We start from the raw sequence: 26,318 nt of genomic DNA on the forward strand, positions 1-26,318 counted from the left end.
GCATACGATATCTTCCGATCTAAGAAATGTATTCTCACAGATCAAATACTACTGGGATAAAATAGTCCTATGTGTGGGTAAGTATTTTTTTGTGTGTGAGTGATTAGCAGTTGCACCACGCTTTGGTATTTGCCTGGCAAAAATTATCAGTGGGAAAAACAGTGATTTATATTTCCCAGAGCCTTGTTGTAAAAGGAATATAAAAAAAAAATAGTATGGTACAAATGAGCATGGAGAGGCTGCACATGACCTGAAGCAGCAGAGGGGCGCTTTGTGCATGGCAGTAATGGCATGTGAACTTGTAGTCAGCAATGAATCATATGTCTACATTTCTAGCACAATCCATTTTCAATTATTTTCCATGCAGTAAGTGACACTTACAGGCTCTTAAGTTAGAACAAATTGTTTCTTTCCTTTTTTCTGCCCTGACACTTTTTGCACCTTCTGCAGAGGAAAAGCAGGTGTCAAACACATGAAATGAGGTAACATTGAAGGGGCTGGGAAATAAATTGCTTGAGAAGTGTTTTTTCCCATTCAAACTTCTGTGCTCATTCAGAGTTTAGTGCCTTTTGCTCTGCCATGAGGTCCTTGTGAAGCTCCAGTATTCCTTCAGCAAAACTTGGATCCACAGGGCTGAAGAAAGGGGAAAATGAGAAAAAGGGCAAAGAATATTGGCCTGCGTAGCTTTTTGCCTCCATGCTGCTGCAAATATGATACACACACTGTTGCTTCAACTTCTGAGATCCTAACGTGGGTAGCTGCCTTTGTGCTGTGGTAGACAACTGGAAAAGTCTACCTACGCATCTCTTTAGGGTTCCCCACCCATGCACATTTCTAGAAAATACAGTCAGAGCATCTTTTTTTAGCCTTCAGGCTACACTTGAAGCTGTTAAGCAGAGAGGCAGGCTGATCAGTAGCGGTATGTTGAGCCAGCTGGAAATGTTAATGAGCAGCAGCTGATCTAGGGCAGCTGGGATTGAAGAAGCTTTTGAGAAGAGGTTGGAGGAAAGAAGGAGAAGGTGTAGCAAGTGAGGGATCTTTCAGGATGAAGTTTAGAGGCTGAGGTTAGTGACTTATTTAGGAAGGGAGATGAACCAAGGAAAATGTTGACCGTGATGGATGATATGAAAGAAATACAGCTATCAAAAATAGCCTGAATGAGGAAAGGTTACAGGGAGTATTGAGCTTAATTAATTTTTGGGAAAAAACTAATGGGAAATAGAAATTTGGGGCTAGGAAGCCCTGAAATGTTATCTGTGATGTGAGATTGATAGGAGGAGTTGAGGGGCATTAAGAGATGCATCTCTACATAGGCACTTGTCACTTGGGGTAGCAGACGGTTTAAGAGAGGGCTGTCCCCCCTCCCTTCCGCTGAAAAGATGGTAGAGGGAGTCTTGCCTTGTATTTTGCACTGTTAGCATGCTTTTGCAATACAGGAATCATTAACACCTGCAATGCCTTCAGGATCTCAGCAGGCATTGGAAACAAACACTCTGGATTTTCTTGAGATCAGCAGATGAAAGTTTCCCAGGAGAGATTTTCCTTTCAACTGGAATCTATTTTCAGGTTGCCTTTTCACAGCAATCTCACAACTTCTTTCCAAGCCACTTTTATTTTAGCTTGAAAAGCTTTTAGGGGATGATAGCCCCAGTTAGGAAGGAGATAACAGGCTGTGCAATGGTTCCAGTGACATTCACTTTCCTTTAAACTGAGTGAGGTGCCTGCAACCACATTCTCTAAGCCCTTGTTATAAGGCTCCAGGTAAGAAAACATAGCAGGTTTCAAACTGAAGCCTCTGCTTAAGAAGCTTTGATCTCTGATATACTGACCCATATACTGGATTTGCCATGCAAAGATTGACGATACAAGGAAACTTGTAAAATGCAAACAGTGGATCCCAGATGAATTTTTCTGTGATCGCACTTGAGAATCAACAGCTACCAGGAAGCTTTCTCACTCGGGGAAGCGACAGCTCTTGCTGTGCACATGGCTATTGTGCATGCTAGATCCTAAAATAAATAGCTCTGGAAACCATAGCTCAGCTACACAACCCTGTGTGCTGAGCCTGACGCATATGGAGAGGTAAACTCAGCAGGAAACACTTGTATGAGCACTTACTCATATATGGCATTTAAAAGTAGAGCACTCTTCTTTTTTCCAGCATTACTCTTTGCAGAAGGGATGTTTCCATCAATTCAATTAAAAAAAAAGAAAAAGTTGAATGTTGCCAGCAACTCTTGTTTTCCACTCTGTTCAGTGAATGCCTCTGGAGGAGAGGAGGAGTGAGTAAAAGAGGAGATTACCTGTCAGAGATGGATTTGGAGTGAAAGACTTGGATTGTTAAAATGACAGAGTACAGCCATTGCTGCCTGCCAACTGCATTTGGCTTCTGGGTGTCACACTTACTTTTATGGATTTTTAGGTTTGGTTTATTTGCACTGAATTTACTCTTATGGATTTTTACTTTAACTCTCATAGGCTGCTGGAAACAAGATGGTAGATTATAGTGTGGGGGAGAATAGAATTGCCATTTGTGTTTGTTTAACTGCATAGAGAGAAGATTTGTTTAACTCCCTGGATGGGAAGAGAAGCAGCACCATTGCAGGAGTTAGCTTTACAGAGTGATCACCCCACAAGGTCTATGACTACTTCCCAAAATGTGTATTTCACAAACTGATCTTTCCAGTATTTAATTACTTTGGGATCAATATGAGAAGATATTCATCCCCTTTCCTCCTAATCTACCTGGCAGCAGATTATGGGATTGAGCAGCCTTTTTTAACCTCGACTCTGGGCTGTAAAGCCCATGAGGGATTTCGACACTGAAAAGTCAGGCATGACAAGACCTGGCTTTTATGGTCCTTCTTCCTAGTTTTGAGCTTTCAGTATGATTCACTTCCAAAGCCTGAACTAACCTCAGAGCAGGTTATTATCAAGGCAGCCATTGTGCTAGGAGGACAGCCCTGAGGTGGCTGTAAGGTGCAGAGTTTGTGCATGCTTCTTCCCTATGAGAACTCACTGAGGCTCTTTCTTTTATCTAAAAATACATAGCCAGAGAGGAGGCAGCCACACTGCCTGCCCTTCCCTAGGAGCTGATATTTCTGTCTAATTCTGCACTTGGTAGACACTGTAGATTCCAGCTCACATCCATGCTTAGCTATGGCTGTGTTCCAATTTTAAACTAGCTAAAAAAGCAGGCTAGTCATCTTTTTTTTTTTTTTTTTTTCTTTTTCCCTTGATATGGCTGTGTTTCTCAGACCTGTAGCTTTGGTTGCTCTAAGGAAAAAAGCTGATGGGAGAATCCTCTGTGTCTGTCTGCCAGGCCTTCTGTCTCAACCTCCCCCTCCTGTATCTTTTAAGCCCAGGGACTATTTTCAACCACAGTAAACGGTGGATAAACAGATTACAGCACCACAGCCTTTCATTAGAGCTGCTTATATGTGACTAGCTAAAGACATAAGATGCTGTTAGCCCCTCTGCTAAGCAGAAGATGCAGCATAAGATCAGTCTTTTTTTCTGGTAATGGAAAAAGAACTTGAGGGACTGGCTTCAGAAGTGACCTCATTGCTGAAAAGGTATCATTTGCAGCTTTCACCTCACTCAGGTGACAGCCATTTATTTCAGGTCTGCAGATAACCACACAAACTTTCCTATTTCATGGAAAACACATTACCATAAGCTGTCTGAATTCATGGGAAACAAATGAAAGCCAGCCTCTGACTGTAGCAAAGAGGAGAGAAAATAAGAGCTTCCCCTTTTTCTTTTATGCTATCAGGTGGCAGAAAGGTGCAATGCACTAGAAACGCCTCCCATGTCCTGCGTGTCCACTCATGTCTCCCAGGCTCTGCAGTGGAATGGGACTGGCCTCCAGAACATCTCCTCTTCCATGGGATGTGTGTGGGCAGCTCGTGCCCCAGCTTCAGATGTAGGAGATGCATTTTGGAATGCCTCTCAGACTTCTGAAGTGTGTGTGTGTGTTCAGCAGTGGACGCTGCTGCCATCCTGCCAAGATAGGGAGCTTCCAAACGAGCAGTCACAGCAAAATAGCTTACAATATCAGCTGTTGCAGGAGGTTCCAGCGAGTTGGAACTCCATTTATTATATGCTCCAGAGCTTCACGGAGTGGCACAGAGCTGCGCATTAATACGTGGGCAGACAGAAGACAGACAAGACAGATGCTGCATTAACCACAGCTCACTGGAACTGGAGAACAGCACATCCCTCTCCCTGCCTGTCCGAGGTTGTCAGCTTGATAGCCTCTGTATGGAATCCCCAAGAAGCTTGCTAACTGTGGATGTGACTTAACTCCTTTCTGGAAGGATTGGTTGGCTGAGGAGAGTCAGAGAAGGAGACATTTACACCTCTCTAACTAACCTGCTCTCCCTTTGACAGTCTCAAGTTCCATGTTAGAACAACATGGCTTCCGTAAGGATATCTGGTTGTGACCAAACATCTGGAAAATTTCAATCGCTGCTGGAAGCAGGAAGGTGTGAGCCCACAGAGAAGCCTCAGTCGCAAACCACTCGCTGGAGCTGCTGATGGAAGCCATGCTGGGCTGGGAGCTGTGGGCTGTGTGCAGGCATGCAGAACTGTGGCAATTTGACGTGAGCAGGGGCAGCGAGCAGGCAGGGTCAGTCAGAAGGAGCAATGATGCTGAATGTGAGCATTGTTCACTCCTGGGTTCTGAGGGCCTTCAGAAAAACTTCATTCTTTCCTCTGCTTTAGTTGCTCTAGCTGTATTCATTCCAACCCCATGCATCACTACAGGCTTGGAGCAGAGTGGCTGGAAAGCTTCATAGAAGAGAAGGATTTGGAAGTGTTAGTTGACAAACAGCTGAACATGAGCCAGCAGTGTGCCCAGGTGGCCAATGGCATCCTGGCTATTATCAGAAACAGTGCAGTCAGCAGGACTAGGGAGGTGATAGTTCCACCTGTATTCATCTCTGGTGAGGGTGCAGTTTGAATACCATGTTCAATTTTGGGCCTCTCACTACAAGAAAGATATTGAGGCCCTGGCTTGTATCCAGAGAAGGGCAACAAAGCTGCCCAGGAGTCTGGAGCACAAGTCTTATGAGGAGCTGCTGAGGGAGCTGGGATTGTTCAGACTGGAGAAGAGGCTCAGGGGAGACCTCATCGCTCTCTTTAACTACCTGAAGGAGGTTGTGATGGGATGGGTGTTGGCCTCTTCTCCAGTGTAACAGTAATAGGACAAGAGGTAATGGCACTGTGTTGCTCCAGGGGTGGTTCAAGTTGGATGTTAGGAAAAAATTATCCTCAGAAAGAGAGGTAATGCATTGGAACATGCTGTCAAGAGAAGTGGTGGAGTCATCATCCCTGGAGGTGTTCGAGAGAAGGGTATATGTGGTACTGAGTGACATGGTTTAGCAGGTGTGGTTGTGATGGATTGATGATTGGACTAGATGATTTTAGTGGTCTTTTCCAATCTTAATGATTCTATGACCAGGTTGGTGTTAATTATTTTTGCTGTGGTTTCTATATCTTTGCAAGACAGATTTGCTGCAGGACTAAGTGACTGCCAGGTCTTCAACAGATATGTTTACATTTTTCTCAAAACTCCATTTCAAATAACTTAAGGACAACAGAAGAAAAGACTTATGATATCTGGCTCCTTGTTCTAGGTAAATTATTTCCCTCTGCATAATATTCAGTACTATGCAAGTTGAACCATTGTTTCTGTTTTTAAATTATCATCTTTATTTCTCTGAAAACTTGCACAATCATAAATCTTTTTTATGTACATAACAATGATTAAGATTAGCAGCTCGAGTTTCACCTTCAGTGCCTGCAAATTAAAGCTTAGGGATGAGACCATTTAAATGAGAATAAAATGAATTAGCTGCATGTTATTTTGGTTAATTTTTGGAGCACATATGGTACGTTATCTTTTCATACTATAGACACACCATTTCTGGGTTTGCACATGATGATGAATATTGTTTGTTTTTCTCAACTGGTACCTTATTCTAATTAAAAAAATAATAAAGGCAAATTTGTTATTATCCAGTAAGGTCAGTCTGCTACTGGAGTAGCTTTCTGTAGGGATGCAGCTTCTATTTTCAATTTAACTTGCTATTAGCCTACCATATGAACACCTCATTTTTCTCCAATCGGAATCCTGGAGGTGTGTGTATCTCTCCGAAAACGCATGACTTAATGACCTCTAAAAAGTTTGTTGTTGTTGACTTCTTTTCCTTAATCAATATCTCCTTGTTAGTAATGGAAAATTTCAGTGTCCATTAACCAGAGCTGTAGAGAAAAGAGCGGGTACAGCAAAGATACTTCTGATCATTGTGTTTGAAAGTAATCCATGTACAAGGGAAGCTACTGACATGAACTACACTTTTCTCTACTATGCATCAGATGTGGCACCTGCAACCCATTTAAGGAAGCAATTCATCATTGCATGTAATTGCTTTTTTATGTGAGTTAAAGCAATTCATTAGTGGGGTGTTTGAAAAATCTCTCTAATAAGCTTAAACATTGAAGACTTTCGATTCTTCCTTCCCATTTCCTTCTCCACTCCCACTATCAAAACAAAGCGAAATTGCATTAGCCTATTGAGATGGAAGACACAACAAGGTTCTGGGGGAAGTAATTGACAGGAGGAAAATATGAAAGGCTAGTTGAAACAAAACCATCCAATTAATCATCTCACCCAGTTCTGCATCAATGATAAGCAAGACACCAGTATGTTCAGAACTCGAGCTGGTCATGAATTAATACATTTATATTGGAGGAGAATCTCTGTTAAAATAGAGAAAAAGGCAAGCACTGGATGGGGAGGGGAAAACACTAAGCTTCTTTTCAAATATCTTCTATTATACAGCTTTCCAAATTTGCCATAAGTCAAGCAATTGGTCCGGGGCATGTTTTGCAGATGGATCAACAGCAGCCCATCTTCAGCTGGGCATGTCTGAATCTGCATGACAGATGGTGCAAACACACTGACGTGTATTTTCAGGATCAGAAGGTGTGTTTTGTTTTGTGTTGGTTTTTTTTTTTTTTTAATCTTCCATCAGTCTTTTGGCAAGGTAGCTCTTGGCAGCAATAGGTGGATGAGGAGTGACAAAGTATCAGAAATAAGTTAGATTCCTTTGTTGGATTTTTATCAGAGTAGCTTTGAACTGAATTATATCTAATCCTCTTTCTTATTTCTTTGGCAACATGCTGCAATGCTGCTAGCTCACAGAGAAAAGATATAACCAGGGGGAAAAAAGTGTTTTTTGACATGTCTGCTAATCCACTGTATAATTATTTTGTGTTTCTTATTCTGTGGAATATGGAGAAACAAGGAAATAACTGTTAAGGAAATAAGGACCAGTGCCTTTTTTTCTACTAGACCTTGAAAATTAGGATTCAAACTGTATTTCTGATGCCAATATTGACTCTCACAAAATTGTCAGGCATTGTTTCGAATTCAGTCTCAGAAAATAGAATGGGAGACACCAGTGAAGAATGCTTTGTGATTGTATGAAGGACAAAGAAATTTTGTCATTGGGAGAGAGAGTATATTCCCTTGTAATGTGCCTTAGCTGTGTCTGCTGAGCCTACGGAGAGCGTTTGTATGCTTTTATTTGTCCTCTCTCCAAACACTTGGTGTGCTGCCCACGAGCAGCCTGGCTGGGCACACTGGCACTGCAGACCCGTCCAGACCCTTGTTCCCAGGTGTCCCGGTCAGTACATTCAAAGGTTTCTTGCAGGCTTGTCATCTGCAATGGATGTGTTCCTCCATTTAAAAAATGGCAGCAACATGGGTCATGATACTTTAATAAAACTGGCACTGAATTATTCTGAGGAGGAATGTTAAAAATGCAAAAATAGAAACTGCTTGTTCTTTGGCTTTAGCCCTGTTTTCCCTTAACACCTTCCCCCCACTTCAGGGATTTGTGCACCAGGATTGCAGCATTAAAGACATATTGCTAATTATTCCTATTCAAATTCAGTGCAACTGAGTGCAAAAAGGAGAAAACTAGCCCTAAGGAAGCATTTGGCCAGTTGTTTTCATGACGTTAAGTACACATACAGGCAGGCATTTTGTAGTTTATATCGCTCAGTGCTGCAACCCTTCTGAGACCTGCGTGCTTTCTTCTTAACAAACATACCCATTAAAACTTACTGTATATTGTTTTTTAAGTGCTTTGGAATTTTTTCTGTTTTTATTTCTGTCATTGATCTTAGTTTAGAACATATCTTCAAAGGATCATGCAACAAGGAGAGGATTAAAGATGATAACTGAAAATAAACTGACTCTTACTCAGAGTGCAACCTGTCACTGAAGAAAAGGATCAACGACGTCTGCTTTTAAGATCTGTCTATAATTTTTCCCCATATTGAACTCCCAGTTGTTATGCCAGTGCTGTCCTTGCTGGGATTACCCTTTTCAGTGTAAGGAGAGAAGCTCTTAGATGGGGTGACAGTGGCAAACCCTGCTCTCAGCAGTTTGTAGTGATATGGGTAAGGAGATATAGAAGGGTGCACACACTTGAGTTCAGATTTCTCTCAAGGCTGTGAAGCTTTGTGCCCCATCAACTGACTGCTGTTTGGACTAATGAATAATTAAAGGTCATGCTTCTTTGAAAAAATGTAAAAATTCGAAAAAATCTGAAAGCAGAATCAGGAAAAAAACCTCACAAATCTAACCATGGTCCTCTCCTTCCCACCACCAGCTGCAAACAAGGAGAAAAAAAAACCCAGAGAACATTAATTCTTATCAAAGCTTCCTTTGGGTATAAAACAAGCAGGATACAAATTGATGAAGGCAATGAATTCCTTGAGAAAGTTAACGTGTATTTTGCCCATTGTTACTGCCAACCTTCGTCAGATCAAAATTTCTCTATCTACCTACCCACTGAATCAAACTAACTTTGGTTGTTTTTGAGAAGACACTGATATACAAGCTGAATGTCTCCAACTATTCTTTTTCTCTAGGGATTTTCCTTGTCATGGGAAATTATTCAAGTCATCATCTTATTTTCTAGTTTTACATTAACTTTTTTTTTTTTTTTTCAAGTCTTTAAGAGAATGGGAATGAACACAGCTATAACTTGTTGGGAGCCTTTGTTTCTTAGTGTTAAGCTCCATGCTTTCCAAAATTTCTAAATGTAGAACAAATCTGGCTGCATATATATGTTTCTGAGGGCAGATGGCAGCAGAGGAAAGGCAAACATTTTTTTTTCCAAGTATTCAACCTAAAAAATGCCTCCATCCAAGCTAGACATTTTGATGGAAATATGCAAAAACTAAACCTTGAAATGTATGGGAATTTGATAATTCAGAAATATTCAAAGGCTGTGGCTTAATAGCTCTGTTTGTACTATTTGTTGTGATACTGCTTATCAATCTTGATTTCCCTAACTTAGTTTAGAGTAATTGGTGCAATGCATTTTATTTAACGAAGCGCAGTATCAATTCAGTAGTAAACATGACTGTGATAATTTCTGTGCTCCCCTTAACACAGCCATCAATTATTTGCTGCTATGAGCTCAGACCACACGGTCTACGAAGATAAATTACTGAACCTCAGTTCACAGAAGACACTTGTTTGTATTGCTGTTTTGCTAACCTTGAGAGGAAATGATTAGGAACAAACACAACCCTGAGATAAATCCAAGGATACTGAAGTTATGAGAAATTATTCATTAAGAATCTTCAGTGGAGAGGTTATTGGGATATATTTTAAAAGAGCCAAGAACTGCAATTGTGTTTTAAAGTGTTGTTCATCTGAATACAGTCTGAGGACGACACCTCAGATACATGAGCAAGCAAGTGACTTGCAAAGAAGGCAGTTGGACCACTCACACAGAGCAGTTTGCAACCACAGTGAAAATCCCAGAGGTCTGCCCTCACCAAAGGAAATTCAGGTATAACCACTCTTGCCAGCAAAAGAGGTGCTTGTCAATTCCAAGATGAACTGTTGACCCAGCACTGGGATTTGGTCATACCCATGTCTGACCCAGATCTGAATTTTGCACATTAAATTTTCTTTTTGTAAGGAGTTTGACCAATGTAATTCATACATATTTTGGAAGCAAAAGTCCAAGGTATGTTTAGATATGTAAGGCAACTCTGCTTTTGTGATAATTCTGTTGAGTTTTGTTGGGTTTTTTTTTTTTTCCCTAGTCTCAATATTCAGCTTTAAGAAAAAAATAATATTCCTAAGCTTCCTTCCTAAAGCACTGCTCTTTTTAGCGGTATTTAAAGAAGAGAGAACAGGAGTGTATCTGGATAGTTCAAACTCTTTATTACAGCATTCGGTAACTACCTACTTGCCACTATCTTTGCATTCATCCTGCTTTGTTGGATTCCTTTTGAATTCTTTCATAGAGTCTCCTTTCATCTAAACTTATCCAAGTAATTGGCAAACTTTGCCAGTCAAAAACATTAAGTCTATAAATTTCTGCTTGAGTATGGAAATAGTGCAGCTCCCAAGTGTTATGTATTTTCAATGATTAAAGTAAATCATTCATTTCTACTATTTTACCTCTTCTTGCAAGGCTGCTTAGTTTAGTGTTCTCAAGAGGACTTGACAAAAGGTTTTTGAAAATCCACATAAATTACTCTGACTAATTTTATCCATTATTTATTGCTATTCTCAAAGAATCCTAGGAGAATAAAGGGCTCTGATTCTTCTATTAGAGAAGCCCCATGGGTTTGTCCTCATGGCAACCTATGCTTTTGCTCAGAATGCAAACTTCTGGACACAGGAACTGCCTTCTCTGTTATTTTTTGAAAAGTGCATCACTTAGCCAAACAAGATCCACACTTGTGAGGAAATGTTGAGGGATTATTGGTAAGTTGCAAGCACTGCTGTCACTAGTTCTAACAGTTATTCTGCTAGTTCCCGAAAATTCGGCTCAGTATCTAATTCTCAGATATCCTCATGGGCATTTTTAAAAGATGAACAAAGCACCAAAATAGCTTCTTGCTGAAAATAAATGGCTATAACCTGTTCGTGCAGCACATGTGCAAGAGCACTGCTAACTCTATCTTTTTTTGCAGTCATGAGACTTCCAGTACTCCAATGAACTTGACAAACCCACCAGAAGTAATTAGGAAATAATTCTAAATTAGAATAGTTCTAAATCAGATTGATTTCCTACTTCTTCCTGTTTCAGCTTGCAGCTGTTATTCTTGCAGTTTTCTGTTTCACTGGCTTAGATTTCTGGGTGCTGCAAGCTCAGCTGATGGTTGTTTTAAACATAAATTACTCTGCAGTTCTATGATAACAGCTTAACAATAGGCATGTCTTCAGCCTCTTAACCATTATGTTGCTTTTTGTTTTAGCAAGATACGCTAGGAGTGTGTGGGTTTCTGTTCTTCAGAGGGGCTTGAGTTGGATGGAGTTTATCTTTCATGGAAGACTTAACTTGTGTTCTTTCCAAGGACAGCAGTGCTGAAGACATTTGACTCCTTCTCAGTATGTCTGTGGCTCTTCCCATTTAGCAACAGTTTGCAGATTCATCAGTACACAGGATTTGAACTGGTCATTGCAGAAGACTGAAGATAATGCTACTTGCAAGGCAACCTTGCAAATGATAGCTATTGCTATTTGCTGAGCTACTTTTCCAGTTCCAAGATGGACAACAGAAATTTATTATAACAGATGTGCAAAATCCTCTCACAGAACTTTGTTTTGTTGAATTAGGTTAGGCAATATCAATTTTTGTTCTCATTTGTAAGTACCAGAGTCACAGGCTGCTTTTGTTGCCTAATTAATATACTGAAGAGAAATTAATTAAGTTGTAAGGACTGTCAGTGAGGGGTAGCATTCATCTGTCATACAACAGCTCTGATACTAACAGTAACAGAAATAAACATCCTAGAAAATGGAAAATGTTGTATCTGTTGTGTTGGTGGGTAAAGGAAAGCAATTTGAAGTTAAGCCTTGTAAGGCAATAACCAATCTGCTACAGGCATATAAAGATGCACTGGTTGTGAGAGTTTCAGCTTCTTGGATTATTAAACAAATATATTGTTGTCCCCTTTTGGCAACCTGCACTGAAATCACTGAAATCTCAGAAAATATGATGGATTTTTTAAAAGGATAACACTTTGGTATGCTTTGAATTTTAAATAGATAATATCCTTTCCTGGTTTATACATATAAAAAATATCAATATGAACAGTTCTGTGTTACCAAATTTCCAGAACAAAAGTCTAATTATGGACATTCTGAATAAGGGATTTCTTTCCAGCACTGTATAGAAACCTGTTACACTCAATTTGATTTTCTCAGTAACCTATATCTTACCAGCAAGTCTCTATAACATCAACTTAAATTACAATTACAGTTTTCTCATTCCAGCTTCTGAGTTTCTAACAGTTGATGTTTGGTTGCAGAAGTACTGTGGTATTTCATAGATAAAAACAAACAAACAACAACAACAAAAATCTCTTATCTCATCTAAAATACATAAAACAAGCAGTTTAATTTTCATCCGTAGTACCATCCTGGAAATATCAAGTATTTTGTCTACCGAAAGCTATTATCCATAGATTCTCATACATTCTCTAAAACATGTTGCAGTACAATAAAGATAATATTCCCCTACAGAGGGTGACATTTACATTTAAAAATGTGAGAACAGTGACAGATCTGGAGAATATTTTACATACACACTTTTTTGTAGTTTTGCTAGATTAATCCTTTTCATGCTCAACTCAGATACTTCTGTTATCATTTACTTTTTCTTCTGAACTTCTTATTTTAATATTTGGGATATTTTTGCCTACTTTTTGTATGTGATATTGCATGATTCTGTGTAGATAATGAGAGTTAAGTTATCGTATGTCAAGCATTCACATCATGTATTTGTGTTTTCAAGAGGCTTAAAGATATGTTTCAGTGTTGGTTTGTTGTTGTTGTTGTTGTTTTAGTAAGATATATTTCAGCGACACTTCCTTCAGTGAGGAATTGTAATTAAAGAAAATCATTTAAAAATGCATGGGCTCGTAGAAGTTCAGAGTAATTAGGCTAGGTAATTAGAAGCATGATAAAAGTGCTGCGTGGGGAAAGGAATTTAAACCCTCGTTGAACTGTTACATCAAAAAGTGAATAAGGAAAAGAGTAAATTAAAAGCAAGGCTTATAGCTGGTAGGCAAAAGATAAAGCCAATTATTCTGGCAAAAAAAGGAGTGCATACTTATTTATCTAGAGCTACTACTCCTCACATGTAAAAATGCTACTGAATGTGCAGGTAGCAAGCTAACAGCTGGTTTTCTTTCTGAGAACCAAGTTACAGCCTCATCTCATTGGCAGACAGACAGCACCAGCCTTTCCTAGGACACCTTCACAGAAAAGTAACCTGCTGCTTGTTTGCTAAAGGGCACAGTTTCCTACGAATATGAAAAACCCTTGACATCACTCAGACTATCAGATGTGATTAAACACTGAATAATCAAGGCATAGGAAAGCACTTATCACGATTTCTTTTGCTTTCATGAAGAAAGATCTCTTCATTGGTTCCTAAGCGTGTGCCGAATGCTAACTGCTCTTCGGATTGGCCAGCAGTCGTGCAGCTGGGCGAGTTTCTTGGCATTTGATAAAACTTGAATTGACACCAAAACCCTTCCTTAGGTGGGACTGCAGTGGGACTCGGGCTTGTACCACCCAGCCTGTGGTAAGCATAATGCTAGAGAGCTTTGAAAGCCACTGTTTCATTCATTTCTTCTATACAGCACGACCTGCTGGGCTTTATGACAGAGGTGAAAACTCTGTGGTAAAGCATTACAAAGCATTAAATTCCATTTTATTCCTTGGTCTTGCTTCATTTCTTCATTCTTATGAATTTGACAAAATTGCTGCATCTTCCTGTGCAGCAGCTCCTCATTTTTCAGTGGGAAGCAGGAATGCTTTTTCTTTCTCAGAAGTGTTGATTGCCTGTTCTGAATGGTAAGATCCCTGCACCACTTCTGCATATTTCTGTTGCATGCTTCCAGCACCCCTTGAGTTCTCTCCAGAAAAATACCAATAACATCAGTACAGAAACTATAGAGATCAGCTAAGCTATTCAAACACAGCATTTTCATGAGCACGTACTGTACATCAAAGGCTAAAAGATTAGTGCAGAGGACCTATATGCTAAAAGCTTCCCTCCTGGAGAGAAGTATGGAAACAGTCACTGTGTGATTCACACTGAGTTCCTAGAGGGAGACAAATAAATTGCCATGGCCAGGAGAAAGGATTGCTGTGTCACACTTAACCTTAGTGCAGTGGAGGCGTTCACATGCCACCAATGCCATGGGACTACTTACGATGATGACAATGTTATTTAATTGATTTATAACTTGTGTATTTGATTACCACTGCCCTCTGAAGAAGCCATTTGAAATGAGATGCAGCACTCTCTGGGTTCATTTGTGGTTAATTAATAATCAGATACACTTTTATCAGCACAACTTAATGGCATTTGACAGAAAAAGATATTTAAAAATATTGATTTAATGAAGGTACGTATGTTTTTTTAAATGACTATAAATGGTCAGATTATTTAAATAAAAACTATAGTAAGAATCCCCTCATAATCACATCATCAACAAAATTTTGCCCTGCTAATCAACTCACTAATAAAACAGCAATAAAGCTGTTGTGCTCCTTATATTGTCACAGATTTCAAGACCAGAGAGAACCTTTATGACAGTCTAATCTGCACTCCAGATAACCCTGGCCAGAAAAGTTCGTATAATAATTCTTCTGTCAAGCATCTAGTTTTGTTGATGAGTGAGTATCTAATTTAGAAGCCTGTGAAGTATGCTGACCTACAGCAACGCAGTGCAAACATGAGGCATTTACTACCAGAGCCAGAAAATCTCCTAGATGAGCTGAGCATGATGCTGTAGCTTGGAAGCACAGAGCAGGAGATGCTGTGCCTCATCCTCACATGAGCTGCACAAGGGCTGTGTGTGTCCAGGCAGGGGAGAGCTCTGCTCAACTCCTCCCTGAGCAGAAGAGTGAAATCTGGACCTTACTCCTGTATAAATGATGTCTGTGTCAGTGGCAGTAATTTAATGATTCCTATGAGGGATTATTTAGAAGAAGGATAACTGATTTTCAATTAAATTATATAGAACTGTAAAGGCTTTTTTTCACTTAAAAGTATTTTGTTCCATAAGAAGCAGAAGAAGCAACTTCAGTATGGAAGGAAAGGACTAGGCCATCTTCTTAATTCCTTACATTTTCCCGGGTGCTTCTTAGTTTGTTCTGCCCAATATTTGTTTCTAAGAGTAGTCAGAAAATTAATTTAAAAGCTTCTATCCAATTACTACTAGCAGTTTAATTCTTTCTCACTCATAACATAATTCACTGGCCTTTAAAGCAGCAACACTTGAACTGCGATTAAAAAAAATAACTGCAATCCGATTTTTTCTATCTATATTTCTGACCTTACTCTGCAAACATTTATTATCTTTTGGGCTAAGTCTAGTTCTGATGAGGGCTTTTCAGTAATAGCACTTTGAAGTGGTTTCTTGCCTATTTGCAGAGCGAGAGCAAGTTTTCTGGCCTGCCCTTGTAACACGTACCTCATTACTGCCCCAAAGGGATGCGCACCTAGCAAGGGGGAGCGCCGTGTTTTCTGCACGGACTTCCTCGCTATGACAGCCTAGATCTGCTCTGTGAAATCAACAAGCTCACCATTTTACTAAGGTCACAGACTACCATAGCTATCAGATACTTGAGCTGTTGCTGATTTATGATGGATTTGAGCTGGTGGTCTTAGGGCAAAATCTAATGTCAAGTGCTCTGAGATATCTGTTGTTTTGTTTTGCTTTGTTTTTTCTTGCTTTCTTTCTTTAGTGACAACTCATGAATAAAAGCAGAAATTGTAAAAGCACAAAAGATTTGCCTGGAACTACAGAAAAATAGGAGGCACTTCAATGTCTTTTTTCTTCCCAGAAAATCAGAAGAAAACTACTAGGAGAAATGAAATGCTCTGAGCAATCTAGGTTTTAAATGATCGATACTTTCTCCAGAATCCTCCCAAAAGGGCAGGCAAAAAAAGTGATCTAAAATAACCTTACTCTTTCTCAAGAGCAATCAAAATCTTCTTCATAAAAATACTTCCTCACTTCTTTTCTGCCTGATAAAGATGGACATAATCTTCTCCTAAAGATGTTTATTCTTGACATTAGTTAGGCACACTTGAGAATACAGGAGTGATGAAACAGAACAAATTTCTCATTTATGTTTCTTGTTTATTTGCCCTCTGTCTGCATCATTAATAGCCCAACTTGCAGACCTGATGTTTTTGTGTGTTCTTCCATCTCCATAGAGCTGATGGCTGAAATCCTGACCCTGCAGACCCACAGACCATAGGGGCTCTTGTTTTCTGCTTGACAATGACAACAAAGACTTTGTCAGTGAGTCCTTTGGATGGATTTTTTTCCTATGATAGTTTCATTACTACCAGCCACAACTTTGGTGTTCACACTGAAGAACTCAGTTTGTGTAGTGGTAGGAGTTGCAGCTATTAGGCATTTCCACAATTTTTTCTGTTTTTGGTACATATGAGACGGCATAGTCACATGCCTGGTTTCCCTTAAAATTTACATCAATTGGCAAATGACATATTCACCTCTTGCCTTCTAAACCTTCACTCAGTGACTTACAGTATCTTATTTTTTAACTATTCTGCTGAACAGAAACATTCATAATAAATGAGATACAGAATAAATATGTTACAATTTATTTTTACTGTAGTGTTAAATTACACTTTTATAGCTTTCGTTTCTCCTACATCATGAGGAAAAAGAAAATTTACAAGGAAGGTACTTAAGTCTGCAAAATGTTCTCTATAGTGCAGACATTTTCTCCTGCCTGAATATTCTTTTGCTGGATTACAGTTCCAACAATATTTAAATATACGGTTGATTCACACATCTACTTTGCTTTTTCTGCTGCAGGGTGGCCTTCCATTCCAGTGAAATAGAATATGGTTTCATTATATCCTGAAATATACAACATTTAAAATAAACTTCCAGTAAACATAAAGCATATTTTGCTGTTTAATATTTCTGCCTTCTTTAAAACAACTGGTGAGGAATTCTATTCCACAGCATACACTGGTGAGCAGGATCAGAAGGCTATTTGATATTCAGCTGATACTGTTCTCTTTTCATTAGGCTGAGATGCTATGTCATGTAAATCTGTGTTTGCTCATCTTGAACAATGAGAAATGAGAAATGAAAGTCGGAAAGTATTGTTGTTAAATAATTTGAAACCTCCTAACAACTTTCTTGCTCAACCAGAAATCACACTTCCCATTCCAAGAAGTGTCGTTTATTTATTTGCTTTTTCCTTTGTTTTAAAAGGACTCGTATCAGCAGGAAAGTTCATTCCATCTGAAAGAGCACTTTGAAAGTGGAAGGATACTGCATGCTTCTGGAGGACACTGAGGAAGAATCATTCTTTACAACTTTGATAAGAGGTTTTTTATCTAACAACACAAGAACTATGGTTGCTCTGTGCATGGCCACATGAGCACACATATTTCTATGGATTATTTAAGGAGAGGATCAACTTCAGACCCAGTGATCAAGCACACAACAGTGTACAGACCCCAGAAAACTGAATTTCTTTAAATTTTGGGAAAGTCAGATGGCAGGTAGAAATGGGAGAACTTCATGAGTGACAAGCAATGTATGACCTCAACTCTTATCAGGTGCCAGAAAATCTACAAACAGAAAAGTCGTACAGCCATAACTACAGTACCTGCTTCATTAGGTGCTTGCACTCCTTATGTTGCAAGATAATGAAACAACCCCACAAATTATTCATGTTGAATCTAGTCCTTTTAGGTCACAAAAGGAACTGCTGCAAACTAGGAGTTTTTTACAGAAGTGTTGCACTGCTTTGGAAAGTTGCTATATTCTTGAAAATGTGGCTTTCAGCAATCTTAACATTCTGTTAACACACAACTAATAAATCAAATGCAAATCTTTGCTGCTTTTTACCATACACTGATGTGCCTCTTAGAACCTGCTATATTTATAAAGTCCAGCACTGTTCATCTATTCACTCCTCTGAGTAATGTTTTGATATATTAAAGTTATTACTGTCCTCTACAAGCTGGGGAGTTAAACTGCATTTAGCCTGGGAATTGCACAAAAAGCCACAAATTGTTCTATATGTGTGTTCAATGCATGTGTCATATACTACTCTATAATGTATATGTTAGAGTCCATTCTGCGATGTCTTATTTCAACAAGACAGACTTGTGAGCTACTGAGAATTTTTAAAATAGATAAATCAATTTTTCAAGGGCATCCCTTCAGCTAAGCAAAGTACCATACAAACACTGCTTTGCACATAAGGTATCATTATGTCTTGCTGCAGTTCAGTATGAAGCATGACAAAATGTGCCAGACTAAGGACACCTTGTCAAGCCTATCGTGCCCTTCCATGAAGGAAAAACTCTGTTGATCAATTGCTGCTAATAGCAGTGGTTTTAACACAGATTTGTCAATTTGAAAGATGTGCATATGTGCTTGTGTGCTCTTCCGTTATTGGTCACCTATTTTAAATCATGTTAGAAATGAATGTGTTCCTTTATGACTTTAAAAAGTGTCAGGTAAGGAGTTTGAAAAGTCTGTTATACTTCTTCTATGGTTGTTTAGAAGGAATTTTGAGGAAAGTTGTAAAGGCAACTTCATTGCTTTCTAGAGAGGAACCCTATCAGTGCAGCAGCAAGAAAATGTAGGACCCTAGACCTGATGTATCTGCAGTCAGAGGGAGGAGGGCTTTTCTCCTATTTGATAGAATGGTGACTTTCCATTTTGTCATACAGTCAGTTTCATTCTCTGTTTTTCTATAGATAGCACAATTTCTTTGGGGTTCTTTTTTTGTTTGTTTGTTTCTTTTTTGGTATGGGTTTCTTATTGTTACATATGGTTACAAAGAAAACCTGCTGGCAATCTTCAAAATATGCTGATGTTCTTAGTTTGTGAGATGTGTATCTGAAGTCAATTGTCTTTGCCCTAGCACTGATCTGGGATTTTTCTCTATGCTCTTTTACTCTGAAATTATGGCACTTTGTCTGCTTGATTACATCTGCTTATAAATGCTGCAAAACTTTAGTTATTAGTACGTTTCCTGGGTCTTGAGCAGAAGTATGGATTTAACAGTTATCAGCAACTCCTTATCTACAGAATTAGCCTAGATACAAACCAAAAACTAAGAGTATCTCCAGAGCACCAACCTACCCACAGTACACATGAATTTAGCTAGTCATTAGTTTAGATAAGTCAAAGAGAGATTGCTATGACAAGTCCTTACTGCTTCAGTTTTCTTGCTGCTAATAAATAAAATACATAAAATCCGCTGATTTTATTTTAAGTATGTTTTTGTCTGAAAATGCAGGGCAACACGTACCACATATGCCAGCAGTGTTGATCACAGGCTAAGTATTTTTAATTTCAACCTGATGTATTATTTCCATGTGTAAATTTGAAAGTTGTACTGTAATACATACATGCCTAGCAGTTCAGAAATAATTGTTATTGTCAGTTGTCTCCAGTTATTGCATGTATCATCTGTCCCTTGTGTATGTAGATGGATGGTCATGGCTGTTTGTCACAGCAGATTTAGATACCTGGTGTCTGAAATAATTGCAGCAATCCAGCCTGAAAACATTGTGCCCTTCAAACTGAGGCCATCATTTCCCACCCTAATGTTTTTGTCATTTTGCAGTATGCATTGTAAGCTTTTGCTTGAGCTAAATCTTCTTTTCACTTTTAAATATACCAATGAAAATACCAACACTGGCATTGATTCATCTTAATTGTTTGGTTCTCTGTGAGATGTGCCACCTTCCCAGAGGGCAGCTTGGCATTCTGAACAGAAGAAAACTTACAATCTGAGAAGACTGAAAACAAGAAGTATCACTGTCAGTCATGAAAATAATTTTATGGTTCTTTAATCCTAATTCTGGGGCTGCAGTCAAACTAACCATTCCTAGACCAGGCTGGAAAGTTGTAACAGAAATTTGTTTAATAGCAAAATATTGCTAGCTCTTAGCAGAACACATGCACACAAAGAACATACAAAATAATTGAGGAAAAGGAATGTACAAATACCTTTAAAAATTGTCACAGAATGAAAATCCCCAGTGTGAGTAGAGGATGCAAGTGGTAAGGATTCTTGAAAGTGATAAACAGCAAACAGGAACAAGGGATGAGATAAAAAATATATATAATAAAAATCTTTCTGTCTATTCATGAAGCAAATATTCTGTGGAAGCAACACTTTTCAAGAATGACCATGATCTTAAACTGGTGGGGATTTCAAGGTTAAGTAGTTAATCATGTTCTTTGGAGATAATTACTTTAGCTATCTCTCAACTTAAAGCTGAAAGTCCATGCAGCGGAAGTGGAAGAACTGGCTGGTGGCATGGAACAAACCGTGCAGCTTCCTCCTGAAGTGAGAGAAGAGTTCAGAGGGGAGAAAATGAGATTTGCTGAAAGAATGGGACAGACTCACCTAGTATCTCAGTTTCCCACCTGGGGTCTCAGTACCACTTACTCACTTCTGAGGCTCATCGCTGCAAGACAGCAGCCCCCTCTTATCTTTTGGCCTTCTTGGGTTGCGGAGATTGAAGGCCAAAAGCAGAAGGAGCAGCCGTGCACGCAGCCTCCCCTTTGGATTGCTTGTAGCCCTTGCTGCAGGCAGGCCGGGTGAGATACACACAGGCCTCTTACAGGCTCGCAGCTGACAGGAGAACCACACAGGAGTAGATTTAAAAGAGATACACGCTGTCTGCAGGGGAAAATCTACCTGTCACTAGATTGACTCAGCAGAATGGAGGAAGGTAAACCAGTGAATAACATGAATAACTCTTTGCCTCACTGTGTCATCGTCCTAAAGCCGCTTCCTGCTGCGGGCACACAGCTAGAATGACTCTTCCTTGGGCCTGACATTACAGGGATGCTGTGACAGGTCAGAGCTAAATAAGGGTTTTGCTCAGCACTTTTTGATCAGGCAAAATCCCCCAAACAACACACAATGAGCTCAATAGAGAGCTAATATCTTTATAATAAAATGTGCTTTTTCATTCAGCCCTATTAAGAGCAGTCAGTCAGAGAAAGCTATTGAGTTGCATTTGGCCACAACGAGCCTGAGAGGAAACACTTCAATATAGCAGATCCTCAGAGGGATACCCTCCTCATTTACAGTAAGTCAAAACGTATTGGTAGAGCTGACCTAATAGCAAGATAGATATTTTAGGTGATCTTTGGGGATTCTTTGCAGAGAAATATTAAAATTATTGAGCATTGGGAATAGAAAGGAAAAATGCTGCAGTGTTTTGACCTGATGTCTCTGTGTTCTTATGGCCATTACATTTTTGCAGCTGTCAGTTACAGAAAACAGTCTGATCTGAAACTAGTAACAACAAAAGAGGACATCTCCCCTGCATCCTGTGGTTACTCTATTCACTAACTGTGTATACATGGTATTTGATGTAGTTTTGTGTGTTAGCTTAAAGCTGTCAATATAGCCAGAAAAAAATATATGTTAACATAAAAAGAAAAGAAAAAAAAAAAACAACCCAGACATCAGAAAGAATGTGATCTAGAGAAAAAATGTACTCTGTGGACTAGTAGCAGGCAGAACTGGAGGCATTTTACATGCAATTGAAAGATTGCTTTATGTCACATATCTCCTGTCATACCTATCAAAGAGCAGGTATGCTCTTCTCTGACATTGTTTACTGAAATGGGAGCAAGATCAGAGTCACTGAATTGACAAAAAATAAACATGAAGCAAAGTGGAAACATAACTCTGGCAAGCATTCAGTTCCCAGCAGTAACTACGAGAGGTGATGCTCTTCTTACTCCAACTACACTTCCTTTACAATGTAGCCACTGCAGTGACGAGAAAGACTTTTAAAAATTACCATATTTTTAACAATTAGTTGATGTGTTTATGAGCCTGGAAATCAGATCTCATCATGCCATTTAAAACAATTAGGAGGAATGACATATTAGTTCCAACCAAAACCTTATATATATGCAAACCCTGTAGAGAATAATTAAACTGTACTTTTGAAAGGCTAATGCAGCAATTTACCTTGTCTTAGAATTTTAATTTAGATAATTGTACAGAATTTTCAAGCTGACAAAGCTATCTGTCTACAGCATTTGCCACAGGTATTTCGTGAGGCTTATTGTGCCCCTGCAATGCTTACCCTAGCACTGTGTGTGTGTCCAACGAGCATGCAGAAAAGAGACTTAAAATGTTGTTATTTCAGAATTACATAGTCTCTTATGTTGTAATCAGTTTGTTTTCTCTTATGGATATAATTAGACCAGCTTCAAAGTGGCTGACTAAAAGTCTGCAGAAGAATTATTGAGACTTTGGACATTAAATGCCTCTTCAGGTAAATGGAATGCCTATGCTGTGGCAATTGCTATTAACAGTATCTTGAGTTGTACCAGGATGATCATCTTTCCCATCATAATGGGAAGAAGCAAGAATATTTTTCTTTTTTTTTGCTCAAGGGAGATCTGACAAAAAACTGCCATTTTTTATTATGGACATTTTCACACCTCAGACTATATCTTTTTTTTAAAAAAGGGATATTTAGAATGAAGCAACGAAGTCTTAAAGCAAAAAGCTTTTCAGTGCTTGGTACTGGTATTAACCAGCACCTTCCAGAAAATAGTCACTATTACCGTAGTATAATGTACAGATGCCTGTTGCTTTTCATTAGCAACTTGATACATCCTGATATTTGCCTTGATGTTACAGTACAGAATTTAGAATGACCTGACTTATCCTGCTAGGGAGGAAGGTGACAGAGGTCCTGCCTTGGAGGCTATTATCATACAGTAAGCAAGTGAACGTATATCTATTTCTAAATTTTTAATTGGATCTGCAAAGTGTGAAAGTTTCCTTTAAAGCTCTAGTGCTTTGTTGTAACTTATATATCATCATGCCAGCTGGATCTTAAGACTTGAAAGTTACAGAGATTCCCATTTCAGCTTTAACATGTGGCCCTGTAGTAAAGAAAGGAATACTCCCACTAAAGTCTATGTCAATGTATTATGCTTTTCATTTCTGCTGCAGGTCCCTGAGATTCCTGTTTTTCGCTTAGCTACTGCCATAAATGAAACAAAAATGTTTTCCAAGGCCAACCCTTAAGGCACATGAATCAGATTTTATGATCTTTCTTTTTGGTACTACTAATAGACATTCTGAAGCTGGTACAGGCATGCAATAATAATCATCCCAGTGCAAAGGCAAGCAGATGAGAGGACAATGGTTCACAGCTTGTGAACCACTGCAGTCCTAGCTTGAGCAGCTGATGCTGGTATTATATTCAGGGTGAAAAAGGAAAATGGGGTATTTCTGGGGCTTGTGTTGATGCCCTGAAATCTACAGTAGCCATTCTTGTCCCTGAGGTTGGCCATGAATGTAAGTATCTAGAAGCTAGAGCTGGTAGATCATGTTAGCATTTTGATCAGCCGTCATTTTTTGCCCCATTTACTGCTCTGAACAGGCAACAAGAATGTGGAAATGTCATTTCGGCGATGAGAGAAATCTTCATATGTTTTCCCATTTACCATTCTTCTTCTACATGTGTTTCTGTGGCAGGTGAAAAAAATGCCAAAAACAGGGATATTAATAGTAGATTAATAATACCTATTGGTAAAACAATATCCATTGGTAACATGGCATATCTTCTGAAGGAGCTTCTGAAGGATCTTGCATGGGATCTCCTGCCTTCCCTTACTCTTGACATGGGGGAACTAGTAGGGGCAAAGCAGCCTCAGTGCGGGAAACCCCCGCGACTGCTCCAGATCCAGGCCCTGTGCTGAAGCATGGATAAAGTGAAGAAATGGACTGATTACCTGCAGGAACGTTCTCTCATCCCAAAGACGAGGATGTCAGCTACTGGCCCATGTAAAATTGTCCTAAGGTGCTAGACTGAAAGCAAAGCTTAAGGGAGGAGAGTGCAAGAGGTAGGAAGTTTCAGATACCAGACATATATCTGCCTTGTAGTACTTTTTCTCTTGTAACTTCTTCAATCATGTAAAAATAACAACTGATTTCTAATTTGAAGTGATCAACTTTGTTACATTTATCCTATTAAAATAGTAAATACATCTCTCTTTAAAATATTAAGCACTCATTTCAACATTCTGCTTTACAGTTGATGTTACCCAACAGATGGTATTAAGCCATTTCAGTATCACTCTTCAGTTTTTGTACATTTTCAAGAAAAGTGCATAACAATGCTTCCTTTCAGCATAATAATCTTATGGAAGGTTTAATTGGTTCTCACGTTACCTATTTTCACAGTTACCATGCAAACATGATTGTGCGTTACTTTCACAGCTCTATTAAAATTAAGTGAAATGACTATTTCATGCCAATTTAAAAGATATTCTTAAAAGAAAGAGAAATGTCTGGGGGAAATGTACAGATGTTACACACTGTTACTCAGATGTTTGGGAGAAATAAAAGTGTTTTGGATCTTTCAGTATAATGATTTTAAAGTTCTCTAAATAGTGATTTCTGAACAGCGATCTTAACTAATTGGGAGCATTCCATGTTGAAGACAGTCTAACAGAGAAGCTATTCATGCTAGCCATTCCTTCTAAAAAAAAAAACAACGTTTTTCAGTTTCTACTTTAGAGACTTTTCCTGTGTAAATTGTTAAATTGAAATAAAAGTGGGAACCTTAGTGAGGATGATAGTCGTTAACAACATGACAGTCTCATAGAATTCAAATTCTTGTCTCCCTGTAAAAAAGAAAAGAATTAGTGACTTTATCAGTAAATCCAAAATGCAATAGAAGATTCAAAATGTTTTAATAGAGCTATATCATACTTGAAAGATGTTCAGATGTTGTACTAAGGGACATGGTTTAGTGGGAAAATATTGGTAATTGGTGGGTGGTTGGACTGGTTGGTCCGGTCTTTTCCAAACTTTTTGAGTCTATGATTCTATGATGTGTGGCACTTCAGTGAAGGAGTAGCCAAATATGCACAAGGTGACCCAACTGGTTCCATCCACTAAAGAAGGTGCTATTCTACAAATTGCTGGAGGCAAATGCTCCAGGGATGCACTGCTACCTCTTTGCCCTATGTGCTGGCTTACCCCTGAGCACCCACCACTTTTTGTTGCTGACAACAGGCCACATCAACAGGTGGGCTACTGATTGGTCTAATACAGCAATGGTTTTGTCTAACTGCATCCTTTCCAAACTTCTCTTCAAGAAACTCAGTTGCTGGTGATAAGTGAGAAAATCCCTGACATAGGTTATTATCTGTGGGATAAAAAAGTGGGAAGGAAGGACTGATTTATAAGGTCAGCTTTCCTAGTGGAGGATTATCAACAGAATTCCTCAGACATCTGTATGAGGTACTGTCCAGATGGTTGCTTGTGATTCAAAGGAGAGGAGACCAACCAACAAGGTTACAGTTTGCTGGAGATGATCAATTATTTAGGCAAAGGAAAAAAAAGAAAGTTGATTTAATAAGAGCTTCAGGAGGATCTAAGAACAGTTACTTTGCAGATAATAAAATAGTAGGTGACATTCAACAGTGATGAATATTATGTGAGGCATACAAGAAAAAACAGTCTTGACTTTAATACTGAGCTCCAAAATATTATGACTTAAGAAGTTATAATATTTACTTTCATGAAAACTTTACACTATTGTTTCATTAAAGCCAAAATCAAATAATGTTAGGAATTTTTAGGAGATAAACAGAGAGTGAGAAAAAAAGTCCCAGAAAATGTAATTATGGCACTGTATATATACAGAATGTCCTTGCATCTTGAATATTACTTACTTTTCTGATGTTCCACCTTGAAGTTATGAAGGAGCTGGAAAATTAATATGGAAATAACAGAAGCATGTCCCTTCAGATGTGGAACATTTCTTCCCAGAAGTCAGAAAACGGATCCTCCAAGAACACTTCGTACAACAGGAGGCAAATTCTTGCCAAATAAAGTCGTGTCTGGCTTGCCAGAAAAGTCATAGTAGCCTTTTCCTCCGTGGGCATGTCATTGCTGAGCAGCAAAGGTGTGCTTTACCCAGGAAAAACCCAGTAGCCACCTGAGTTCTCATGGATTTCTACCTGCAACATGAGAACCCACTCTTTGCACACACAGTGTTTATGGACTTTTTGCTACCTCCGTGTTTAAAGCCCAGGTGTAAGATTCCTACCTGGTTTGTGGGGCATCTTCACACAGACCTCTGGCCTATTACTGAGCTGTGATTCCTTTGCTTTTTCTTCTCAGCTGTCATCTCCACAGTTAGTTATTCCAGTAGCTGCTTTTTACCATGTCAAAA

Source organism: Meleagris gallopavo, chromosome 10, assembly GCF_000146605.3.
Source record: "Meleagris gallopavo isolate NT-WF06-2002-E0010 breed Aviagen turkey brand Nicholas breeding stock chromosome 10, Turkey_5.1, whole genome shotgun sequence".
Classification (NCBI taxonomy): domain Eukaryota; kingdom Metazoa; phylum Chordata; class Aves; order Galliformes; family Phasianidae; genus Meleagris; species Meleagris gallopavo.